Genomic DNA, 15881 nt, shown 5'->3' on the forward strand with positions numbered 1-15881 from the left:
ATTGCCTTAGGTCCTTCATCCTTAGTCACCTTCCCGTAGTTTGTACACAGGTCGGTGCTTGTTCACGATCTTTATTTAGCCAAACAAGAACGAGCGCGTTCACCGTTCTTGTTCCAAGATCAAGCGCCAAATGTTTTGATTACATCTTACCGCAAGAATTGACAGCACATGAACAGTGAATATTATGCGTAATCGTTCTTTGTCAATGAATGGACACTTATTGACAGATACGAGATATTCTGTAATTACTACGGGAATGAGTTGAACCAACTACATTACAGTTCAGCAAAGCCCTTTCACTCTTGGGTTATTTCCTTCCCACATTCGATAATTTCACCCGACCGTTGTACTTGTATATATAGGTCACCGGTTCCTTCGAGACCAGTTGTTTCATAATGGTAAACGCATTTACTGCCATTATACTACTCACGTTGTTTCAATACTCATTTATAGTGCCCACAATTTTTGGCGTAGAACATCAATGTCGTTCCCAGTGCACCAGCACCTGAGCGCCGCAAGCTTGTTTTGCATTGGTACGTATGCCCACGGCTATTCCTTCACTTAAACATATCTGCGGTATCATTAAGTACACAACGCTTAATTTGATAAGATTGCAAACACAGGCATATATTTATTTGCCCATATGATCAGAGTTTCAAAGCCCATATGCGCGGCAAACTGCGACAGCTATAAAGAAGGCGTATACATATTTACACGATCTGTTATTGCAACTTTTAGTAGAAGGCTATCTCTCACATTTTGTACGCATTTTCGTAATGTGTACAGTTAGCGTGTTCAATAAAATATTGTTAGATGAAACGTTGCGAGTTCAAGCGCTCAGTCATACAGCGTGTACAGTTTTCCTCGCAAAGATACCGATGTTCGCATAACAAAATTACGGAATTCTGTCTCTGCCGGCGAAAAGGGTGTAGCCAGTGTAATTTTAGAGCGAAATGTCAGTAAAAATTGAACCTGGAATCATTTTCGTATATTAACGGGAGCTTTTGCCTTATTTATGAAATACGATATATTCTTACGCATTCTTACGTGCAATTTTTCTGTACAATGATGGAAATCCTCCGTACAGTGACGGAATTTTTTTACAGAGTATCAGGGCACGTTAACAGCTGCAGATGTGAAAGATATTTTCAGTGATGTGTGGTTGAAAAGGTGCACACTTGCCCAAGAGAGCGGACGAAAGAAGGACGACCGAGTAGCAGCTTCGCATACACCAAATGATCAAAATGGAGTTAAACGTGTTGTCTTTGGGTATATGTCAAATGCCGGAATGTCGTCTGAACGCGCAGGATCGAGAGTGCTTTACTTGGTGGCGACAGAACGCTCACTAGGCTCCCCAAGAGCTGCAGAGAATCTTATGTCAAATGTCAAGTGTCTAACGAGGAGACTGAAATGTACTTGGAAATGTCGAATAAATGCTGTCGTAATAATATTTTTAAAGTTTATCTAACGCAATAAGAACATGCCCAGACTATATTTGTGAGCACGACCTCTGTGCAATTCGCGATGAATAATATCTCAATGTGAACTTTAATACGCAGGAATTCTTTGGTTGCCTAGCAACACCGCCCTTCCTTATAGGTTAGCACACCGTCTAGAATAAAATGCCAGCTGTATTTAGGCTTCTGTTGTCGTCTCCACAGTCCAAGATATCGTATTCACTCAGGTAATATATGCAGCACTCTTTTATTGCTGTTGGTCATTAGGGATCTTTCATTCGCATATATTGCGCTGGAAGCGCAGCTCTGTGCAAACTCGCCTGAGCGGTGCACAAGTCATGATTGACACGTTTAGGGGCGTGGTGAGAAGAAAAAGTGCCAAACCACAGTTCCAGTACACCAGTGACGGTGCCATTAGAACTTCCTAAACTTGTGTCCTTTCGTTAGTTTCTACTATTGATTTTCTGCGTATGATTCTTATTTTATCGATGTACGCTAGCAGCCGAGGACGTGCTTCAAAATGTTACTGCACGTAATGTGCGAAAGAGAGTACAAAAATGCAGAATGGGAGTCAAATAACTGTAGTTGTCGGTCTTTTTCTTTAGGACTTCTAAACGGTAGCATATTTTCATAGCTTTATTGCACCACCAGTCATACTTAATTTCCCTTACATTCCCACAGCTTCTGAATTTGATTGCAGCAACTCTTCAAAATCTATAGAGCATTTGCGCTACTTTTACACTGCCCCTATTATTTATAACTGCGTCATTCACATAATTTTTGTAGAAACAGCACTCCATAATGAAAAATGAACACAGTACAGTCAATATCGCGTATTTCTTTGCACAGAGTTGACATTACTGTGCTGAAAGAATTTTTGTTTGGAAACCTTTCTTTTTTCAAGCACTTCTTATCTACATCCAAGTTTTTAGCAAAAGGATATGCTTTATTCCAAATTCAAGGTTATCTGCTCGTTAACAAGCAGAGTATAACAACCTTACTCAGACCACTGTTGAAATATCACTGGGTAGAAAAATGTTTCTTTGATATTGACTGTAATGTGATAAGGTTATAGTTGTGAATAAAATTTTTCACGACATCGAAAGAACGACAGCCTGTAGTCGATATTGCTTTTCGCGTGCCAGCCTATGGTGACAAACTGTGAACGGTACCAAGTGTAGCAATACGTTATACGGTATATTTGCTAAACATATTTCCATAATACGCTTTCATTTAAAAGGAACTTGCATAAGCCCCAGCGAAGCCCATTGGAACTGTGCTTCTGTTTGTTTTATTTTGCCACTATTTTGTTTGCATGTTCCTAATAACAGGGCAAAACACAAATAGCACACGTGCATCGCAAATGAAAGCCAGTCCAACGACACTCATATTTCATGTTCGGTGCTGCATCAATTCTTTTATTGAACCGGCTAGCCAAGTTTATTGACGTATTGGTTAGCCTTCGGCCCTTAGCCTGCGAGTGATTACCGATGTCCACTTTGATATTCACTAAAAAATATTATTTTCGGAAGCACCCACCATCAGAGGGAGGGCGCCAGTTTCTTTCCATTTTGCCTTATCTACCAAGCTAATCTACCGACTCTCCCAGATTTGACTGCAGGCCACCTTACTGCGTCTGCTTTAACAATGAATTGCACACCTCACCGGTAAACAGTTACTGACTGTCAATTGTGCGTTTTGCTATTACCGCTTGGTTATATTTTGTGTGCCTCAGAAAATAAAAGTATGGAATTTACTTAGTGTGCAATAATATTCACGTCGGTGTTTCTATAATTTATAAAGAGCGCAATAATCAAAGGCGCAATGATTGAATATGGTTAAATATGTTACCAATTATTTAATTATGTCACAAATACAAATAAAGAATATTGCCTTATAAATCATATTCGTACAGAAATCGTAAGAGAAAATGCGATGAGGGTGGAAAGCTGTCTGGCTCGCCTTATCATGGCCTAGCTTCACATTGCAAATAGTCATTCAATTAAATCAAATAAGTTGTTTTACTTTTTCAAGGGCATCTCTTCTCGCAACAAACATATATTTTAACCACTGTCACGGGTTCAGGACTCTAACGTTCGCGGCTGTATTTACCTCAGTTCTACACTACTGCTTCTTAGTTTACATGCATACGGCACAAATCACCGCTTTAGAAGGACAGCTTTGTGTACGCAACTGCGAAACTGTCTATTACGTTGCGAGTGATCCAGCTTCTCTGTAAGGAGCGCACTTTTATGAAATTTACTCTGGTGATATAAATTTATATATCGGCAAGCGCCGACAATCTTGAAACGTCCCTCTCCCGCAACGACTTGAGCACGCCGTCCGTGACAACACCTGTGCGGTCTAACCGCTCCTCGCCTTCACCGCTGGCAGCTTCCAGACGCCACGTCAGTTTCAAAGAACGCGGAGTTGACGGCTCCCACCACAAATAGAAGTTCGCTGCCGACCGCAGTAATTGCTCCTGCCGGACAAGGAGATTACGCTGATGCACCCTCCCCTCCCACCCATGCTTCCGTGACAACCAATTCAGTGCGCTTACTCCCGTGTCAGACTCGGGAGAAATCGCCGCGCATGCGCCCAGCGACTCGCCCTCTCCGCTATCTGCCGCAACTGCCAATGACGCGCCAGCCAGCCGGTCAAATGTGAAGAGAGAGACAGAGAAGGAAACGTATAATATTCGAAACAGTGTCCCGAGCGACGCTTGGTATCACCCTGAGGCGGGAAGGCTCTTTATTACAGGAACGCTCTGGCTTCGCCTGCCCTCTTGGCCCCGGCGACGAGCTGTCGTTGGTATTCCAGGTACCCGAAAGCAAGTTTAGCCTCCCACGTTTCAAACAGGTGATCTTTATTTGCTTCTTGTGCTCGTTTCGCATCTGCTTTCAGATGCATTTCGCTACCTTTTTGCCACGGACATTCCAGAATCAAATGTGCCAGGGTGTTGGGTGCGTTGCAGAGGCGGCAGAAGTAGCCGTGAAGCGTCGGGTTGAGGCTGGGCATTGTCGTTCCGTCAGGGTACGTGTTACTTTGTAGGCGTTTTTAGGATCATGCGCGGACGCTAGAGAGAGCATTGTCTTTGTGTTTCTGCTTCTTTCTACGTCCTTGTTCAGTCGCGCTTACACATTCTATCATGGATTCAAACCAACTAGCCCGCGAACGTGTTTTAAACAAATTAAGCATTACGGTGTCACGAGCGCACAGGTAAATATGAACAGATTTCGCTAAGAACACAGCCTAAGAATAGCCTGGAAAAGCAGACGGATCAACGAAACAACCAACTGAGGAATGTACCGATGAGTGCTGTGCGCCACTAATTGACCTATGCACCTGAGAAAACAAAACCTCCTGCATTAGGCGACGACTTGAACTTCAATAGCGTTCTGGCGGTTCACACGAAGTAGGCAGCTTGCGCCGCAGAAATTGCCGTCAGTCTGGTCGACAGCTTCCATCGTGACGCATCTTTTGCTGTCTTGATGTACCCTTTAGTAGCTTACAGTGAGCACCACCACCTCGCCTATATATATCTTTGAGTGACCGCAATGTTCTCAAGAAACTGGGGACTAACCTGGACATTTTACGATAGGTCGCTGTTTGCAAGCGTCCTTATTCAACTCACTGTTATTGTGTGTATTGCAGCCCTCGAAAAGTCTCAACTTTATCAGGAGGATTCCCAATTGCAGTACACTACCTAATGCAGACTGCTCCATTTTTGCTAGTCGATTCCATAGATCGCCTTATTCCGCATGTTGTTCATGCAAACAAACGGAAACGCTAAGGGAGCAGCAGTTTTGGCACTGCGGTGAACTAGCCATGGAAGTTATTGGGACCTGTGCCCTGGATGACTTCATGCCACGTCCAAATATATTGTTACACCACGTCTTCAAATTCTATTCAGTTCTGCAAAGACGTGCCTCGACATTTTCACAATACATATGAACAGCATGGCACTTTCCATGCAATTCACGATCATAAAGGAGCTTGGCCGCGTTCTTCCATACCTGAACATCGTTGCGAAAATTGAAGAAACTGCGCTGTCCTTCAGGTTGCTCAGAAAACAAACCCATAATGGCCGCTACCTACATTTTAAGTCTGTGCATTCCACTTTTTAAAAGCGCTCGGGTGTCAATTCGCTCATGACATAGGCTAAGAAAATATGCAAGAATGCGGACAATCAAAACGCCGATGTCGCTCGCGTACACCAAGAGCCCTAATTTAGCGGCTACCCCAAGTATTGCGTCGGGTTCATGCTTGCAGGCTTATTCGCACAACGGCACCGTATGCGTCCTGAAGTAGAAGGCGTGCTCCTATTTCTCACGTCCTAAGCGCAAGTGAAGCCATACCCCGAGTCTTACGCTGCAAACTACATGGCGTGAAACTTGCAAATCTGAAGGCCAAACTAAGGAATGTCAAGTTCCAGGCTCTAGTGTATGCCGCTTATTGCGCGAACTGCTTGTAAGCTAACGTCACCGAGAGCGGCAACGTTAAGAGGCGTCTCAAGCAGCAGCAAAACAACTTTGATAACCAACAGGTGTCTTCGAGCGCGCTTTCTTAACATTGTGTCTCGCTAGGGCATGATATTAACTGAGATGAGGCACGTGCACTTGGGAAATAAATTAATGAAAAGATTCGTCATTACTTAGAGTCGCTTCCTAACGAAATCATGAGAGGCACTTTTATGAAAACCATGGAAATTTTCCACCTTTGTACGTGACGTGTCTCTGTCACGTCATACGCCATATTTAGGTTGCTGTTTTATCGCTTTTACTTTCATTTGTGGTAAAAGAAATAGTTGTGTGGTTTTACGTGCGAAAAATACTGTCTGATTGTGAGGCAGGACGTAAGTGTCTACGAAACAATTTCTGCCACCTGAGGTTCTTTAACGGCCACGTAAATCTAACCACAATGATGTTGTCCCATTTTGCAGCCATCGAAATGCTGCCGCGTCGCCGGGATTTGATGCCGCGACCTCGTGCCTTGCAGACAAACACCACGCCAGCAATTTTAGAACGATGCGCCTCTGTGGTATCCATAACGTCATATCGTTGGCGGCCTGCGCCTTGTTACAGTTCATCAAACTTTGACTAAAGCAGAATAACACAAGAGAAAGGACGTAATGCTTCTAAATATATAAAAAAGAAATAAGTTATTCCGGTATATTTGCTACAGCGGCATAGGCTTTAGCCGCGTTGAATTTTTGGACGCTTATGGCTCTCGGTGGAGGCAACATATTCGTTCGGCGTCTGTATTACATAGACGGCACCCACGGACTGACGCATCCGGGTTAAATTGGTTGTTGCCTTTTCCTGTGTGCCTCTGCAATCTTCGTCTTCCTCCCTCATTTTTCTCTCTCGTCTTTCACTCAATGCTGAATATGCTGTTCCATTTTAACGCTCGGCAAGCTAATCCTATTAACACGGTCTAGACCACCAAAAGCAGTGCTCTTGGATTAGTAATCTCTAAAGACTAATGCAGCGTAAGAATACATAATTTAAAAACCTCGGTTTGGTCATTTTCTCATCTCCTTCGAGACAAAGAATAGCAAGGCTGCGTCTACATTATATATGTTTTAAGGTTGTTCCCACCCAAAATTTTATTCATAAGACAAGCTCATCACATATCTCCCCGCTGCGTTCAGAACGCCGTAAACCCTCAACAAACCAGTACAAAGACATTTCAGAAGTATCCTGTCATTTATACCGGAATACACTCGAATGTATTTCCCTTGACTTCACGTTACTGTGTTAATAGGTCGTATGCAGCTTAAAGCAGCTTTGTCAGTCATCATTTAAAAAAGTGGTTCGAGAACGAGGGTATTCGCTGCCCACCCGCCATTTACAGCGTGCATGTGCGAAAGTTTTAGGATTTTTTTAAAATGTGCCGTTCTTAAATAAAAGGAAGGTTCTTTCGCAGACACGCCGTAAGTATTGACCACCGCTTTATAATGGGTGACACGTGAGAATTATTCACTAATTAAATATAATTCATCATTAAACAGTAAGGCCGAATTTCAACTGGCTCATTGTTGTTGCTAACTATAAGCAAGCTCTCCTTACAAGTTATATCAAGTTGAGGAAATAGAAATATGCGCCCACTCAGGGAACCGTGGCCCGACGAATTGCGGCAATCAGATTGCGCGAAACTGAATACGGAAAAATGCAGCAAGCGCCAACCGCACCCTTCCAAGCAACATTCTGCTTACTCCACCGAGCAGTAGGCAGCCAGCACGCTCGGACAGCGAGAAGTACAGAAACGCGATGCGCTGGCTGCGCGCCACTGGCTGGTGTAACTAGAACGACGCTTCTGAGGAATATATAATAATAATATTTGCGGTTTTACGTGCCAAAACCACTTTCTGATTATGAGGCACGCCGTAGTGGAGGACTCCGGAAATTTACGCTTCTGAGGAGATCGGCGTTGAGCATTCTGCAGCCTCCTAGTTTGTTTTTGGCGCCCTAATATAGCTGTAATTTGTCGTGCCACAACTTAGCGGGTAAGTGCATTTTTCGTTATCCAAAAGTTGACATGACTTCGATGGAGAGTTTGCTTGAGTTTCTCAATTGAGGTCTTTTCAGTTGAAAAGGAGCGATCTGTTTTTTGCATTCCAAATTCTCGAAAAATGTATCATTCCGTAAGGGGAAGCCTTTTCCGCAATCCTATCTGACCGACGTGTAGGTAAGGATAACCCACTATATTACCAGGAAAGACGATAAAGCACACTATTGGTAAATACTCGGCGAGCTTCTTGTATCTGACGTTTTACATTTTGCCTAACGAATGTGCCCAGCGACAACTCACAACTGGTATTCTTCCATTTCTTCCAGCTCCTGCATTTTGTCAGCTGCTCGCAGTATCTCCAAGATTGGTGCGTGAGGAAACCTCCGTTGTTGCCATTGACGTGGAGCCAACTTATATATCTAAAGGAAAAGTCGGTTTTACCGTTTTCATAGACATGGCATATTACACTGTTCGAGCATTCTTTTATATCACCCAACTTGTGGCTTTCTGTATTTCGGGTAAATCGACGCCTGCTGCCACTCGAAAACGAGTAACTTACGAGAAGTGGGATAACCTTGCCGATGCACTAATGCAGGTATGCATACGTCATTTATAACTTGTGTTCCTTTTCATCAACATTCTTACCATTGTAACCGCTGCCTTTACATAACCTATATTGCAATATAGTATGGCCCCTTCAGAGCAATCGCTCAAACAGAACATCCTATAGTTTAGTACACAGCAGTGCGAATGATGTCTGCAGGCATTTTCACAGGCTCATTTCCTGAAAGATTTATATTGCTGATACATTTTATTCCTGCGAATTAGCAGCCTACATAGGGTGCCCTTTGATACTTCACTAAATGGCATTACATTCATAAAACAATGTACGCGTGGAGTGAACTTTTTGAATTCATCGGCATAGTCACTTTCCCATCAAGATCTCGGGCTTTCTCGGGGTAACTATAAGTACTATATCCCGGATAACGCATTCAAAGGTAAATCAAAGCAAATGTTCCAAGGTGTGTTGTATCCAAGGGCGATGTTCTCGAGCAATCATTTCCGGTTGTGTATCATCTTCAAGATATTTTGTGGGTCTCTACATCGGACGAGTCAAAGTATTACAATGAAATTCCTTCTGATACAGCGCCAGAAACGAGCAGGAACTGCCTGCTGCGTTTGTCATGAATGAGAACGTGACGCGGCGGCAAGACATGCAGGAATGCAATGTTACCACAGCGAAATGGCGAAGCTTTATCACGGCCGCACTCCGGCTTCCCTGGCCGCGAGTTTACGCACACTTAGCACCGAGCGCTTCTAGCATTTCCCTGCCAAGCCTAGGCTACTTATCATCTTTTACTACAGATGGCGATATTTTCCAGACCTGTCGACGAGTCTGGTGCCTCCGACGTGCCACGAGACGTTCATTTGAGGGATCGCCAGCAGTTTGAGTTAGGGCGCGAGTAAGAGCGGGCGCGAGAGAGAAAATCCAGGTGATATTGCTCCTTGAATAGATGACTCGGATGACTCGGCCTAGGCACTGCGGAGGAGGTTTCTTGTAGGCCTTTGTCCCTAGGCCTGACAAGTATCTACAAACGTTGGGCGTGCTGGGATTGCGGAGGGGGTCGTGTTTGTTGTTTACGCTCGGACGCTCGTTGCCGGCGTGGTAAAGTAGGTGAAGCAGCGGGCACTGACGCCCGATTCGGTGACCGCTGTGTCGGACAGACTGTGTCGCACGTGCGGCACTCGTACTAAGTCATTCGTTGCGTATCATAGCTTTCTCGCGCCTGACGGTGAAGTACCTTGTAAATTACATCACAGATTTTTCTGTGGGAGCAGTAGCGACTGCAGTAGATCCCGGGCTACATATATTGAAAATCTAGAAGGCAGAGTGCCTTAGCAACCGCAGTTGAACGCAGGTGGCTGAAAGGCTGCCAGTAAAGATGACTGATTCCAGACCAGCGCCGCAGGCTAGAGAAAGTCTGTCCGACGGACCTTCAGAGGCAAAGTTATGACTGATGTTGCCGATGTCACGGGGCGTGGTGGTGCTGAACTTAGCATCACAAGTTGGCCGCTGTACGTAAATATATTCAATCCTCTTTTTTATTCATTGTACCAACATGTCATTATTTCAAATGATTGGCGGTGCCTCCAGGACACCAAAGCGGCAACGGGGACACCAAACCTAGAACCCGGACTGCTTCGTGCGCTGGGGCTCGCCAAAGCCTGCAGGTGCCAGGGATGTATAACAGTGGCTGTGCGAAATCTTTATGCGAAGACCCCCTGGAACGCTTCGGCCTCTGCTGCCCCAAACCACGGGCCGCCCTGCTTCTAGCTTTGATCCTCCCGCTCCCCCTTGGGCACCCTGGAGATCCAGCGCCGCCTGCTTTATTATAACCTCAGGTGCTCTCCTGAAGCCTCCGTTTGCTGGTTACATGTGCCGTCCTGGATCATTGCACGGAAAAGATTCAAGCTATCGTGCCAACGAAAAATTGACCCGCGACTCGTACAACACCTGTCAGGACCTTGCCCTTTCATTGAATGCGATCACCAAATGGTGTGCCCATGCCCAGTGGCTCACGGCGCGGGCAGCCAGCGGTTGAGCGTAACAAACTAGACCGCACTCCTGAAGGCTGGCATGTCTAGGGGACAAACGCATACTACACGCATTAAGAAACCTGCTGCGTAGTGCCTAGGCAGAGTCATATATTCAAGAAGCAAAAGCCCCCATATTTTCTGTCCCGCGCCCGCTCATACTCGCGCATGTGCACAAACGGCTGGTGATCCCTCAAATGAACATCTCGTCGGCGTGCAAGGCAGCAGCCGGTGAAATCGGATACGCCATGCCGGAGAAGCTAGGATTGCTAAAATTTTAGCCGGCACTTTAAACGTGACCCTCAGCAGCGCTGCGATCAGTTCTTGCCGTATTACTAGCAGACCATGCGCAGCGAGCGAGCTCTTCTTTGTTTGGCGAAGGCGCAAGGGGAACATGCTCGCATAAGTAAATCCGAACAGCAAGTTGCTGGTGAGACAAGTTAGCGCGCGGTGCACGCTGTTCCAGCTGTTCTGGTGTACGATAGGGAATGCTCTATTCCCTAGCATGCCAGACATAACTTTGCTGCGTTGTGCCTTCACATTCAACGCGAACGATGTTCACCAGGTATGTCTCTCCCAAAAGCTGTAAACAATCGTCGCCCAAGCCTTCGCAATACAAAATATCCCAGATAATGTTCCGGTCTACCTTGTCGTAGGCGCCTGTAATATCTTAACAAGCCACATGTAACGGTCTCCTTTCTGCTCTAACTATTTAAATATACAGAGTAGAACCACTGTTAGCAACCACTGAAACTGAAGGCCCCCTAGTGTAGTATATAGCAGTATGAATCATGTGTTAAAGCCTGCTGACGAGTGGATTTCCTGACATTTATATTGATGTGACACGTTATTGGTGTATTGATGTGACCCGCAAATTTGGTGCATGTCATATTGATAATTATGCTGAATAGCACTATATCTATAACAAAACGAATATATTGCGTAAACACTCTATTCTTGCCTATATAGGGTGCCCCAGTTTAGAGAGTCCAATGTCCTTAGAACTGAATAAAACTTGGATATTCATGCGAATTGTTTGGAATTACGGTAGCTAGGCCGTCTTTCTAACCGCACCGTATCGTTCCTCATACTCCCTCCCCGATAAGAAAAATAACAATTATAAATACTGTGGTAATAAATTTGTTGGCATGATATGCGACACGTCTAGTGAATGACACGTCTAAGATGCGCTACATATCAGACATCTTGTGAAGTTCTATGATCACTTATTCTTGCGATAGCAATTTTATGGACACTCCAGGCGCATTTCTGCCGTTGGCGTAGCCCTGAGGTCCCGTATAAGGTCCAAAGGCTATACAATCGTCCCCACTCGTCCTATGCTGTACGTGCGATTGAAAGAGTGCGAGGGTGAGCCGGCGAACGCGGCTCAATGTCGCGCGTATGAGCGAGGAAGCCGGGTTGGAACAACGCCCTCTCCTATCCCGCTCTAGCCACGGGAGAGAGGCGAGGGAGGGGGTGTTATGGGGCAGCCGCAGCTTACGTCGCGGCCGTGGTGGCGCCCTATCTGCAAAGCCATCTGGGACGTGGTCAAATTAGGCGCTCGCGCGGGCCTCATTTTCAAAGCAATCGGTGGTGTTTGGAGAGTGCGCGGGGTTGTGCCGGTAGCTGCGTGTGTGCTTCCTTTGCGACGTTTCATTTGAGTTGAAGCGAGAGATGCACGAAGGTGAAATCGCTCGTTGATGCTGCAGTGGTTCCTTAACTCCAGCATTCTTACACCGTGTTTACGCGGTCATCGAGCGAGATCTGTGCATGTTTACATGTGCGTGGGTAACACCGTGGTTGGTAAGTCAGTTCGCAAAGAAATTTTTCCGAGTTCGTAAACCGCTACTAAATTTACTTCATATATTCATATGCTATTTTGCTAGCGTAATTGATTGTTCCCCTTTCAGGCGAAACTTCGTTTTTTTCTATTTCGGTTCATTGGAGAACTATAAGAGCAAGTCCAGAAATATCCCCCTAAATAGAGAGAGGGAGTGAGAGAAAGAGAGAGAGAGAAGTGATTAGTTAAAAGATGGGAGGTTAACCAGGCTGAGCCCGTTAGGCTGCAGTGCACTGCGGAAGGTGTAAAGGGGACTGAAAGAGAAGGAAGAAAAGTTCACAGTTTGCACTGTTGCACATACAAGTGTTCACCACTAAGTCACAGGCGGTCATACAGGCTGGTGCATTTCAAGAAACGCAGCTGCGCCTTTGTGGCCTTGCACATGGCAGACGCACGAGGCTGCAGACCGGAGATCTCTGTGAAGGGAGGGCCGTCTAAGTGCTCCAAAGCCCTATGAATGGCACTTTTGTCTCTTCGTGTATAGGATAGACAATGAGCAAAACGAGACCAAGGTGAAAGCAGGAGCCAACGTTTCGACAAGTGGACTGGTCTTCAAGGCGACTTAAGTTTTCCTCGCCACAGTATATGTCGGTGGGCTTCTTCTATATGGGCGAAAGAGTAAGGCGGGTGGGTGCGGGGACGAGCGAAGGTGTGTTAGAGGCGACGGTGTCAAATTGATAATAAAGGGGTGCTGTGCAGAAGGCCAAGGACAGGGCCGACTTTGAATCCCGTGTCAGCACCTGTGTGTCAGCTGGCATGTAAACGGCGTGCACAGCAGCCCTCTACCTGTTTCGCTGGCGGTCATGGGCTATCGAGTCTATATAAGAGATAATGGAAGAAGCGTTCGGAAACCGGCGCACGTGAAAAAAAAATAAAAATACTGAAATGGAATAAATAAACTAAGAAAAAGAAAAAAACACACAAAGAATAAGAAAGAAACCACTAAGAAATCAAACTAAGTACTGTTGCCTACAGTTTCAAATTTAGCACAGCGAATAGATTCTAAAGCTCCATTCGAAACGTTTGTGTCTATTGGCTGCAATGTCTTGAACATATGAATAAGGTATGATTCTCTATATTTTCTTTTTCGTCAAGGACGGAAATCTGAGTGTAAGGTGTAGAGTTTAAATCCATCAATGTTATTACTTGGTGGAAATGCTCGGCGATGGCGTTGGGAAGCTATTTAGCTGTGTCCGCGCGATGTCCGTTTCTTTTGACGTTCATTAATGGTCCCTTTTCACCAATGTATTGTTTCTAACAAAAGGAGCATTTAAGCATGTAAATACCATCCAAACTTGTATGAGTGATATAAGATATGAATTCGTGTTTATAATGTTTATAACTATTTGCGGTCCTCTTATTACAATGTCACTTTGAAGGTGCCTGCAGGTTTTGTACCTGGGGCGGCAACATACGTTTATTATGAGGGAATGATGTTGGCTGACTTTTTCGTGTCCTAACATGTCTTTAAAGTTCCTGCTGCGGCAATAGGTAACGCTTGGTACATCGGGGAACGCTTTTCTCAGACCCTCGTTGCTTGATAATATTCGGTTGTATTTTTGTAGGATGGTATCTTTGTTTGGGAGTGCGTTAGAATATTTTGTTATAAAGGCTGGCGGTCTGTCAAGTTTTAGTGTAGGTGTTTTTTTGTAGGTTCCGACGGCCTCTCCAGTCTTGACGCGACATAATAAGCTCTATCGAGAGCAACTTATGAATAGTTTCTTTCTGCCAGCCTTGTTTTAAGGTCATGTTGGTGGCGGATATAATTATGGTGTTCGCCGCACATTATTTTTATTTGTTTAGCTTGTCCGACAAAAATTCCTTGCTTGCAGTGTCGCGAGTGATGACTGTTGTGGTCTAAATACTGCTGGCTATCCGTGGGCTTCCGCTAAAGTGTCGTTCTCAGTTTTCCGTTTTCTATGCAGACTGTCGGGTCGAGGAAGTTGATCTGACTAGGAGAGTGGTGAGCAGAAAATTTAATACTCGGTGAAAGCGACTGAAATAGCTAAATAGCTCGGCTAACGCACCTGGGCCATGTTCCCATATTATATATTTGTCATCAATGTAACTACGATAAGTGTGGGGTTTCAAAGGGTAAGATGTTAGCAGGTCTGATTCAAGCTGTCCCATGAAAACGTTCGCAGATGTGGGAGCGAATGGTGTTCCCATGCTAGTGCCGAAAGTTTGATGGTACTCCGAGGGTTCGCCGTTAACGCGCCGCGACCAGATCGGCGAACGACCTCGCAATTTCGCCAACTACCTCGCCACCACTCAGTGGAGCCCACGACCACCATCCCGTGTGCCGTCAACAGGCCGCAACCTGTCGCCGCAGCGCCGACCATACACCGACCCAGCCGGGGCCGCTCTGCGAGCCCATATCCGGAAAACTAAAAGCAGCAACCGATGGAGTTGCTGTTGCTGTTCGTCGAACTGACGAAGATCCTCCGCCGCCGACGAAGACGACGAAGAGACGTTCTCGACGACATAATAACGACACGCCGCCGTCCCGACGAAGTCAGGAAGCCAAGACTACACCGACGAAAGACGACTTGACGACGCGACGTTCCAACTTCAGTTCAACACGACCCAGCCGTGTTCCGACGCCGAGACCTAACTGCAACGCCAGACAAACGACCACTGACCTCGACGTGCTTCTCGACAGCCACGCAGTTACCGCCGTAGTGGACACAGGGGTTGATTACACTGTCATGAGCGGACACATCGCCGCCCAGTTGCGGAAAGTTAAGACTACATGGGAAGGCCCTCAAATTCGGACCGCTGGAGGACACCTCATCACTACGACTGGAATCTGCACGGCAAGAATTACGATTCACGACCGGACTTACCCTGCCACCTTCGTTATCCTCCCACAGTGTTCACAAGACGTCATTCTCCGCATGGACTTCCTGAACCAACACGGCGCAATCATCGGCCTGAAGTCCAAGTCAATAACGCTGTCGAAAGATCAAGCGATACCGCCGGAGAGCCTTCGGTCGGCACCGAAACACCTGCCGACGTAGAAGGCGTCATCGAAGGCGACCAACGTTTACTGCTCGATCGCGAAATTTGCGTTGCAAGAGGAATCACTCGCCTGTACCGAGGACACATGAAAGTGCTGCTGACAAACTTTAGCCAGGAGTTCAAGCACATCAACAAGGGAACGACGATCGCATACATTGAGGAAATTCTAGAAACCAGCAATGCGTTTATCCTCTCGGATTCTGCCGCATCTACACCGACGACCGTAGTTCCCGAACCAGACTTCGACTTAAATCCAAGTCTCCCCATGATTAAACAACAGCTCAGAAGCTTTCTTCGACGATACAAAGAGTGCTTTTCGAAGTCATTAATGATTCGGCAAACACCAGTCGCAAAGCATCGCATAATAACCGAAGAGTGTGCTCTACCACTCCGCAGGAGCCCTTATCGAATTTCTATGCGAGAACGTGAGGCTATAAAGCACCAAGTCGACGAAA

The 15881-nt window shown here is 45.8% G+C and overlaps 1 long non-coding RNA gene across 1 annotated transcript in view; it reads left to right on the plus strand.

The window, feature by feature from the left end:
• The first annotated feature begins 4194 nt into the window (after positions 1 to 4194).
• The window catches only part of LOC142564239 (uncharacterized), a 30249-nt gene continuing 18562 nt past the window's right edge, over positions 4195 to 15881 (plus strand). Inside the window, exons 1-2 of the long non-coding RNA XR_012824533.1 lie at positions 4195 to 4316; positions 8297 to 8565. This is a non-coding gene — a long non-coding RNA (uncharacterized LOC142564239). The remainder of the gene's footprint in view (positions 4317 to 8296; positions 8566 to 15881) is intronic.

The sequence above is a fragment of the Dermacentor variabilis genome, chromosome 11, assembly GCF_050947875.1.
Source record: "Dermacentor variabilis isolate Ectoservices chromosome 11, ASM5094787v1, whole genome shotgun sequence".
Lineage (NCBI taxonomy): Eukaryota > Metazoa > Arthropoda > Arachnida > Ixodida > Ixodidae > Dermacentor > Dermacentor variabilis.